Here is an 11224-nt window from a genome sequence, read left to right as displayed (position 1 = left end):
TCTTCTAATGCTTTACAGAGGTTTGGCTCTTTCTTTTTATTTATTTATTTATCCTTTATTGAAGTACAGTTAGTTTACAGTGTTGTGTGGTTCCACTCTTTATATTGCTACATAAAATCTTGGTGAAAGGTGTTTTTGAAGGAAAAATTGTTGAACTGTGATTTTGAATAATGGCCTTGACTTTTAGATTACTAGATAAGAAGAAGAAGGAGAGCCTCAGAGATTTGCTTTCAAGAGGCTTTAGACATTTGATTTGTGTATGTAGATGTTTACAAATTATATGTTTTTAAAATTTATATAATGTCCTTATCAATTTGGCTTTTTGAACAAATTAAATTGATTGAATAATTTTATTTGTGAAATGGAATTACATCTTCTTGCTGATTTTATCACCATATAAAAAAATGTCATCACAATACTGTAGTTTAATAAGACCTAGGATTTAATTTCTAATGATTTCGAATTTATAAGTTGCGTACATTGGATTTATGGGTCAGCTAAGTTATTATTTCCACAAATTATTATTTCTTTTTGCTTGTTTGTTTTTTGGTCATGCCGCACAGCATACGGGACCTTAGTTCCCCAACCAAGGATTGAACCCGTGCCCCCTGCACTGGAAGTGCAGAGTCCTAACCACTGTACCACCAGGGAAGTCCCTCTACAAATTATTCTGTCTCCTTAGTTCAGAGTCTGGACATGAAGTATCCTTTATTGTGTCTCAGCCCCTTCTGTCTTTCCTGAGTGTTCACACAGCTTCCCAGCACCAACCCTTCACAGGCACTTTTCTCTCTCACTGGAATATTCTTCCCAAAACTCAACATATAGTAAATTATTGCAGAATATTTTTTTCATACACAGAAATACATTCTCAAGGTATCTTTTCTTGAGCCTTCAGACTAGGTCAAGTCCAGTAGTTGTATTTTTTCATAATCACCTAAACTTGATCTCCCAGCATTTACAGTAATTTAAGTTGTGTAATAATTTGTATAGATGTATGCTTAAAGACTGTGTCCTGGCTGAACTATTTTTTTTTAAACCAAAGCTAAGATACCACCAAGTGTAAAACAGACCATTATTTTATAGACATTTCAGAAAGAAAAGTGCTGTGATAAGGTGCCTTAATGATAGTTTTATATGATACAGAAGTCAGTCATGGAGTCCTTTGTTACTTTCAAATTGCTTACATTCTGAAGGATTTGGCAACTTCTGCTGTGATTTGCCACACTCAGTTGAAGCACTAAGACTAGGATGAAGCCTATGAACTCGATATCACAACTGCTCAGCCACAAGTATAAGATGCTATTCAGTATATGATATCTCCCAATTTTAGAGCTGTTAGAAGGAAGAAAAATGTGTGTCCTAAGATCATTGAAATATATTGCAATCCCTGTGAGGGCTGGAGCTACTGGTCTAATTTAGGTAATTGAATTACCTAATAGTACTTGGCCCATAGTAGAGGCTTAGCCTTACCGAATGGATGAATGGACATATGAATATTTTGTAAAGAACAGAAACCGTCTGGTCTTGTGACAAATTTAGAGAAAATTACCTTTTGCCCCAGCAGAGGAAATAGAGCCTGGAGACAGAGTTGTTGTTATTGATGAGCACAAAGGGAAAACATTGGGGAAACATGTCTCCACAAATGTAACAGTATTTATCAGACATAACCTTGGATTATCAAATAACACTATGCAAAGAACCAAGATGCAGGAAAGCAAGTAGAAAGTGACAAAGGTGCACATCAGGATCAGGATGGTTTGGGTGGCTCTGGTCTCGGGAGAATCTGGGGCAGTGCTGGGTGCTGTGAATATATCATACTTGCCTCTTGTGCCTGTAGAAGATGCTCACTGTGGAGCCGTTAGACCAGGCCGTAAGGCCCAGACACACATCAGTGAACACGTTATATTTTTATATCGTGACGAGAGAACAGTTATCCCTGAGAAGGGGGTGAACCAAAATATGTCACCCCAATTTGGCACATTGATTTTTTTCTTTTTTAATATATTTTTGGCCATACAGCGCGGCATGTGGAATCTTAATTCCCTGACCAGAGATCGAACCCGCACCCCCTGCAGTGGAAGCGAGGAGTCTTAACCACTGGACCACCAGGGAAGTCCTTACATTGATTATTTTGAGTTCAAGGCACTTAAGAAACAGCAGGCGCAAGGACACTCTGACTCTTTTTCTTCCTTAAAGCAGGACATAGAACTCCCACGTGGATGTTATCTTCCCTAGAGAAGAAGGAAAGAAGACATTCTTATCAACCCAGAGTTGGCACCAGAGGAATCCACAAACAATACTTTACTCCATTAGTTTCCCTCCATATATTTCCCTTCCCACAGTTTGCCCCCTGTGGAAGCCTAAAACTGCTTTCCTCTCTCTTGTCATTTCTCTATGACTTTATTGTTCTTTGTTGAAGTTGCTATAAAAGCTGGAGTTCTGAGCCTCCATTTTGAGTTACTTCTAGTTTAGGTTTCTCCCACAGGGTGTCCACTGCACTCATTCATAAATTGCTTGTTTTTCTCTTATTTTTTATAAATTTATTTATTTAATTAGTTAGTTAGTTATGGCTGTGTTGGGTCTTCGTTGCTGTGCGAGGGCTTTCTCTAGTTGCGGTGAGCGGGGACTACTCTTCATTGCAGTGTGCAGGCTTCTCATTGTTGTGGCTTCTCTTGTTATGTAGCACAAGCTCTGGGCATGCAGGCTTCAGTAGTTGTGGCACGTGGGCTCAGTAGTTGTGGCTTGCGGGCTCTACAGCTCAGCTTCCGTAGGTGTGGCGTACGGGCTTAGTTGCTCCACGGCATGTGGGAATCTTCCCGGGCCAGGGCTCGAACCCATGTCCCCTGCATTGCCAGGTGGATTCTTAACCACTGCGCCACCAGGGAAGCCCCTGTTTTTCTCTTCTTGATCCGTCTTTTTGTTACAGCCAAAAACTCAGAAGGTTCTAGAGGGAACATCATTTTCCTCTCTTACACATACTAAATATGGACATAAACTCCAAAATTCTTCTCCCATCCACCCCAATCTTAACCTCATTTGGGTCACACACAGTCTGCAGACATGGACACCAACAAAAGATTTGGCAACAGGCTCAGTTACTCTGCAAGTTTCCAAACACTGATTGACCCAAGAAATTACACATAATTTGTAGTGTAAATACTTTGAAAGGTGGACAGTGTATGCTTTTAGATGCTAAAATTAACGCCTACCTTTTCTTTTTGAATTACAGCACGTACAACTACTGTCTTTTACAATTTTTATTCACCTCAAGAGGAAGAAAATATTTCTATTTGCTGATCCCTGGTTTTCCACACTGCCAATGACTCTGATAGACCCAGGAACTCCCTTAGTCTGAGTCAGGGAGAGGGTGTTCTGTTTTGAATTGTGGTTAAAAATATGTATCACATAAAATTTATCATTTTGTTATTTATAAGTGGCATTAAGTACATTCACATCCTCCTTGTGTAAACTCATATTAGTTTAGTCTTTAAAACAACCCTGGGTGTGTGGGGGGGGAATTCCCTGGCGGTCCAGTGGTTATGACTTGGTGCTTTCACTGCAGAGGGCCTAGGTTCAATCAGTGGTTGGGGAACTAAGATCCCACAAGCTGCGCGGCCCAAAAACAAAACAGAAAGTAAAATAAAAAAACCCTGGGATCACAACTTAGAGTCACAATTTGCCCAAAGAGAGCACCCGTCTTGATTCAGGGGTGCCATTTGTGGGGTTCAATCATGTTTATCCATCTTCCTTCTTCTTTCTAGTGGTGACGAGGTGGTGTATGACAGCCAAAAGTGGCTAGATGATAGCACTGTAAATTCAAAGTCCTACACACCAAATCTGCCGTACACATCCAGAAATCTTAGGTTCATGTGCTGGAGACCCCGGCATCTATAACTAATCTTCTCCATGTTTTTCTAAGCTTCACTTTCCCTTTTTACGCCTGGTATCTTCCCTGATCGTTCACGGAGAAATTAGATCTCAAACAGCAAGAGTCATCTTCCCACCACATAAGAAAGGAATATGCATGGGCCTGCACCCATCTTATACTTCAGCCTCCCCAGCCCCATCGTTTCAGAAAAATGTCCCTCTGTCAAAAGCCAAACATGAGGTAAAAGACATAAATGTAGGAGGAACTAGTCTTGTTTTGAGCTACAGACACTTAAAAAAATATATATATATGCACACCCCCGCCGCCGCCAAAAACAGCAGAAACCTGCACGTGGACATTAACGGTGGCTTTTTTCATAGCTACCAGGACTGGGAGGCAACCGAGATGTCACTCAGGAGTTGAACGGACACAGATGGGTACATTCATGCAAAGGAATTATTTGGTGCTAAAAAGAAGTGAGCGAGCTATGGAACTGTGAGGCGAGAGAAGGGGAACCTTAAATGCATATTACTCACTGAAAGAAGGCAATATGAAGAGGTTACATACCTTATGGTTCCAACTATGTATGACATTACAGAAAAGGCAAAAGTTTGGAGAGGGTAGAGAGATCAGTGTGTTGTGAGGCGTTGTAGGGGATCGGCGGTTGGGGGTGGGGGTGAATAGGGGGAGCACAGGATTTTTAAGATGGAAGCTATTCTCTATGATACTATAATGGTGAGACAGATTGGTCAAAACCCACAAAATGTACATCAAGAGTGAACCCTAATGCATGTAGAGTCAACACACTGATGTGGAATCTTGATAGGATAGTAGAGAAGGGGAAGGCTCTGAGGTCTCTCTCTCTCTCTCTTATTTGTGGAGGTGGTGGGAATCAGCGATGGCAGAGGAGGGGGCATATTGGAATAAACTGTACTCCAGTTTTGCTCTGAACCCAAACTGCTCTTTAAAAAAACAAACAAAAAACAATAAAGAGTTGAACTTTTGTGAATACTTGCCTGTTTAACATATAACCTTTCAATATCTTCACCTGACATCTGCTCTTTATTTCACTGTATACAGTTTCCCACCAGATGGCTCCAAATACTGCTCTCTTTTGCCATGGGCACCAGTGACTTCTTTGGTGAACATCTAATGCTCACTTTCCATTTACCACCTTACTGGACATTCTAACAGCTGTAGGGAAGGGAAAATTCTCCTCTTCCCTCTTTTTAGGGTCTCTGACTGGGCCTAAGGTTGAAACTGACAAAAGACAGATTAATAGAAGAAGAGCACACACATTTTATTAAATGTTTACGTGTACATGGGAGATTTCATGAGAGATCGAAGACCCAAAGATGTGACAAGAACAGGAAGCTTTTATATCTTTTAGACAAAGGATCAATTTGTGAAGAATTGACAAGACAAAGGGGTCTGGGCTGTGGGTAGTTTACAGTGAAGAAGTGAACTAGGAAGGTAGGCATGAGATTAGTCAGGTTTTGTTGGTACAAACTGCTCAGTCCCCAATTCTCCCACTCACATTTCCTGTCTCTAGTGATTAAGAATGTCTTCCTCCTGGTACAGGGAGGGTACCTTTCACATGGGAGTTTGATCTCCTGCTCTCAGGAAGAAAAAGTAGTGTCAGAGCATCCTTCCTGCATCTGCTGTGTCATAAGTGCCTGGAATTCAAAATAATTGATGTGTCAAACAATGGGTGATATTTTGGGGTGACATGTCCTGGTTTCCTTCAAAGCAGTTCAGGTAAGTGGCTCACTTATCTTGGTTTCTTGGAATGCTGTTATCTCTGGCTCCTGACAACCAGAGGTTTCTCATTTCACTACTACCTTCCTTGATGCTCCTCCACAGCACTGTTTACCAGCATAGGCTCCTCTGCATGGGTGTTAACTTGAAGCACATCTGTTGCTCCACGCTGGGCCCTACAGTCTATTACCGATATGATTAAAAGAATAAATAACCTCTGAGTGGTCTAGTCCATTTCTAAGGCATTAAGAACTCTATGCTTATAAACCCCATATTTCAACTCTTTCCAGAATTAGATATACAACCACCTAGTTGGTTTTCTGACTTGGATACCTCACAGAAATGACATATTAAAAGTGGTCCAACCCTAAAATCTTGTTCTGCTTCTTCTTTACCCTGGCCACGCCCCAGACTTCCCCCTGTCTGAATGGATTGTACCACTGTTCCCGTAGTGAGTCTTTTCCAAACTCCAGAAGCGTTTCCTCATCCTGTATGTCCCCCTGTCATAGACAACACATTGTCCAGTCCTGTCCATTCTTCCTTCGCTATGTACATCCAAACACTTCTATTTCCACGACTACCCCTGCCACCAACCATTTCTGTAACCAGTCACTCCTTGAAGGAATCCGTGTTGTTTCCAGTTTGGGGCTCTGATGAACAGAGGGGCTGAGACCATTCAAGTCTAGGATTTTTCGTGAACATAAGTGTTGTCCGGCGGGGGAATAGGTGGGGTCCCCCAGACCACCCTCCGATTTGATGCTTTGCTCCCTAGAAGGACTCACAGGACCCCAAAAAGCTGACTTCCTGGAGTTCAAACTGATAACGCGTGGCCCAAGGCCCCTGCCATAAATCACACTGTTAGCCTCAACTATCCAAGTCCCCAACTAAATAAGGACATTCATTAGGCATTCCAAGGGCTTCCCAGGAGCCAGGCAAGGACCGACGTTTCTTTGGAATGTGCTGGTTCTGAACATTCTAGACCTGCTGAGTCAATCCTTTACTCGACAATCTATTTTTATTTGACTGGGGGTTGAGTTTCTGGATTGTACAGTACTTGCAAAGCTTTTTGATTTTTGTTATTTGTGTGTTTGGAAGCCACCACAGTGTTTTCCACAGTGACTGTACCATTTTACATTACCACCAGTGATGGGTGAATGACTGGGTTTCTCCTCGACCTCATCAGCATTTTATTACCGTTCTGTATGTTGTTTAAGGTGTTCTGATGGATGTGTCCAGGTATCTCCCTATGATTTTCACTTGTATTCCCAGGAAATGCCTCATATCTTTTTACATGCTTATTTGCCGTCCAATCGTATCTCTTCCTCTTGGGTGAAATGCCTGTTCTGTGTTTTGTCTATTTTGTATTGGGATATTTTTTAAAAAGATAATAGTTTTAAGAGTTCTTTCATATTCATATCTGATGTGTGGTTTGCTTACGTTTTCTCCCTGCTTCAGTCCTTGGTCCTTTCATCCTCTTCAGGTGTTTCACAGCCTAGGTTTTTAATTTTGAAAACTTCCAATGTCTCTATTTCTTTTTATGGATCACACTTCTGGTGTCAGATTTTAAAATCTCTTTGCCCGACCCTAGATACCCATTTTGTTTTCTTGGAATATTTTCTTCTGAAGTGTGTTCTAGTGTTAAATTTTACATTAACGTGAGTGATCCATTTTGAATTAGTTTGTAGGAGGTGTGAAGTTAAGGTGTTTAGGTTAAGGTTTTTTTGTTTGCTTGCATGTTTGCTTTTGTGTTTTGTTGTGGATGTCCGATTGCCCATATCATAGAGAAGCCATTTTTTCTCCAGTGAATTGCTTTTGCACATTTGCCAAAAATCACTTGGGCTTAGGCATATTTGTTTGAATCTCTGTTATGTTCCATTGATCAACGTGTCTAACTGCAAACATCACATGGTCTCTATCAGCTCTATAAATAAGCTTTAAATTATGGGCAACTTTATTCTTGGATTTTGAAATTGCTGTAGCGGTTCTAGTTCTTTTGCCTGTCCATCTATCTTTTAAAATAGAAATACATGTACTTAAAACACACACACACAAAAAACCAAACCAAAGGAAATTCTACACCTTAAAACAAAATTTCATGGAACAGTTCACCATCAACATTAACCTCACTTCAAACACACACAGTCTCTCTCTTTCATACTGTTGCATTGTACAGATATGCTGGAAGTTTATTTAGTAAAAGGCTATTAATCCTCCCGTTTTTTATGGTAAGTAATGATGAAATCAGTATTCTTATCACTCCATGTACATTAGCACCAGTGTTCCCCACATCCATTTTTTGTCTTTGAACTTTGTTATGGTCAATGCAGAGACAGATTTTGTTTAAACTTCTATGTGGTCAAGTTATAAATTATTTCCTTCATGTCTTCTGAGCTTTTTTTTTTTTTTGCTTTAGAAAGACCTCTGCTCAAAATGATAGAATTAAAATATTCGGGCAGTCCCTGGCAGTCCTGTGATTAGGACTCGGCACTTTTACTGCCAAGGACACGGGTTCATCCCCCTGATCCGGGAACTAAGATCGCAAAGCCACACGGCTCAGCCAAAATAAGAAAAAAAAAATTTCACCCGTTATTCTCCATGAATCTTTGTATGGTTTTCGGTGTACACTGCCTGCTGCAGAATTTTTCTAAGTCCTCCTGGGAACTCGCTGGTGCCATTCTGGGCAGCCCGAGTGACGGTCCCGAGCTGAGAGATGCGCTCCGAGGTAGGCCCGGACTAGGTCCAGCACCCCGGGGGGCCGGCGGTGCGCCCTCGTCGGTCCGGGATCCGAATCCGTCCCGCTTTGGCGTCGGTTGTCGGGCGCCATTTGGCAGCCACGTTTATATAGTCCCTTCCCTTCCGGAGCTCAGGCAACATCTTCAGGGGATGGGATTCGGCCGCGGTGCCTGCAGCCGAGTTCCGGGAGGCCGGCGGGACTGGCGGGATCGTCCCGGTCGTGCCGGGCGGGCGCGCCTCGTGCTTCCTCTGGAGATTGTACCTGCAGACTAACGGGGAAGAGGCCGCGGCCGCCCGGCCAGAACGACCAGCCTCCGCCGGGGCTGCTCCGGCTGCTGAGGGGAGCTGGAGCGGGTCTCCCGGGTCTGGAGGTGGGAACCGGGCCAGACTAGGCTGTGCGGGCAGGCCCACGGAGGGCCCCACGGTCTAGGCAGTGGGGTCGCGTGAGGTTCCGGTAGGTGGACACCGCCCCACCTCTCCCTCCTGCAGCCAGGACACTGTGGCCGGCGGGCAGTGTGCGCTCTGCTTCGCGGGGGAGGCGGGAACTCGTGGGCGACTGTGGGCTGTTCGGCTGGTTCCTAAGGTCGTGCTGCACACCCTGGCTTCAAACCCTATGACTCCTCAGAGGTCTCCTCGCACCTCCTGACCCGCAGCCTCTGGGATTGGGCGGGGGTGGGTGTTCCCCGCCAACGAAGTTTGTCTGACTCTTGGCGGTGGGGTCCCTCTGCTGGTGAAGTTATGAACAACGCTCCAACTGCGAAAATTCACGTGAATTGCGGGATCTGGTGGTCACTTACAGCTTGAACTCACTTGTGGACCCGGCTTCCTCCTGGGGCTATGCCTCTCTGAGCGTTGCTTGACGATCCGTTGCTGTGAGGCGTAACTCCCGGGTGCGCGGCTGGCAGTGCTGCCACAGGGCCTATTCCACCACCTCTGGGTAAGGAGGCATCCTTCTCTTCCCCATGGCAATTCGCCCCTTCCTGCGTTTAACGGTTCGTGAGCTGGGCTCCCTATTGTGCGCTTCCCTTTGACAGGATGTGCTCTCAAAGTACGATGACCCCAGCCAAAAATATAAATCTTTTCTTCGAAATCTGAATCCTTGCAGTGGAACAATGTCTTATCTGTGGCCCAGTGACATCTCTGACGTCTGCACTGGCCTTCTTTTCCTTGAACAGCTGAAAGTATATTCTGGCCTCAGGCATGTTACTATGGTGTTTCCTCCCCCCCCCCCCCGCCAATCTCATGCCCTCACCTTCATCAAATGTGGGTTTGGAACATCCTTTACCCATGAGGCTTTTAAAAAAATAATAAATTTATTTATTTTTGGCTGTGTGTTGGGTCTTTGTTGATTTGCGTGGGCTTTCTCTAGTTATGGCAAGCGTGGGCTACGCTTCCTTGCAGTGCACAGGCTGCTCATTGCCGTAGCTTCTCTCACTGTGGAGCAGGGGCTGTTAGGCGCACAGGCTTCAGTAGTTGTGGCATGTGGGTGCAGTAGTTGTGGCTCACAGGCTCAGTAGTTGAGGCACACGGGCTTAGTTGCTCCCTGGCATGTGGGATCTTCCCGGACCAGGGATTGAACCTGTGTCCCCTGCATTGGCAGGCAGATTCTCAACCACTATGTCACCAGGGAAGCCCTACCCATGAGGCTTTTTTCCACCTCCCCCCCCCAAAATTTAATTTAGAGCCCAATCCCCTGCACTTGTTACTCTAAGTCAGCCTTTCTCCTTAGAAACTTTTATCCTATTAAAAATTTTATTAATTTTCATAATTAAAAATAATTAAAATTATTTTTTTACAATAATGTGTGGCACACACAGTAGGGATTTTTAAGTAGGTGTGTTCAAAAGTGACAAATAAATGTTTTGATGTGCATTTCCCCCATTTTGGGCCAGTTTCATGAAGCTGGCTTTTTTCTTATTCTCCCTTCCAAGTTTCTACTGTGAAAGTTAAGAAATTTTGAGGGCTGAAGGAAATTCAACACAGCCATGTGTGGGGTTACTTCTCAGGTCTCAGCATCTTTTGATGACTCTTCCCTGACACCAAGTAGTTTTCAGGGATTAGATGTTTTCCCCTAGCTAATCCTGGCTGACTAAATCCATCTATCAAATCCCCAGAGCACTTTTTAAAGCAAACATATAAAAACGTACGTTTTTTCCCCTTGTACTTTCCCAATCCCCCTTCCTCCTCATTCAAAGATATCACTGGATGGAGTTGAAGTTGAACTTTGTCATCAATTTATTATGTATCCTGCCAAAGATATTGTGATTTGCTTAGGGATATTTCTCTTAACAAATGTTTATTAAAATTCCAAGTTTCCCAAGTGAAGTGGATTTATACCTATCACAGGGTGAAGAGTGTTTTAAAGAAAACATTCTAGGGTGATTAAAAATACTGTTAATGTGACAATAATAGAAATATTCCATAAGAAGTTTCCTATGTTTTTATGTCGGATTCTATTCCACTTTACCACTACAGTTAAAGTCTTGCAAAAGTCAGGGTTCAAATATTTCCCTTGGTGCACTTACTGTGCTTTACAAAAAATTACATACAGGTTGTGATTTTTTTCTGCTTATAGTTGTGGAGTGCTCTCTGAGGAGGGGGTACTTTTTAGTACCACGTGAAGTGACAGGTTTTTTCACTCCTTTCAAGTCATTTTGAGGCTAGTATGTTCTGGTTCCCAGCCTAGTGGCAGTAGTGACTCAGCTGGGAATGCCCAAGGCTCACCTGGAAAAGACACTTATACCTACACCAGGGCCAACCTACACTGTGGCTGGGCCACCCCTTGCAGTTATCTTAGTTTTTTTTTTTTTAAATCTTAGTTTTTTTTTTTTTTTTTTTTTCGGTACGTGGGCCTCTCACTGCTGT

This window comes from Aethalodelphis obliquidens, unplaced genomic scaffold, assembly GCF_003676395.1.
Source record: "Aethalodelphis obliquidens isolate GAN/ISIS:26980383/991018 unplaced genomic scaffold, ASM367639v1 scaffold113, whole genome shotgun sequence".
In the NCBI taxonomy this organism is placed as follows: domain Eukaryota; kingdom Metazoa; phylum Chordata; class Mammalia; order Artiodactyla; family Delphinidae; genus Aethalodelphis; species Aethalodelphis obliquidens.
Note: the sequence above shows the minus strand (reverse complement) of the source record.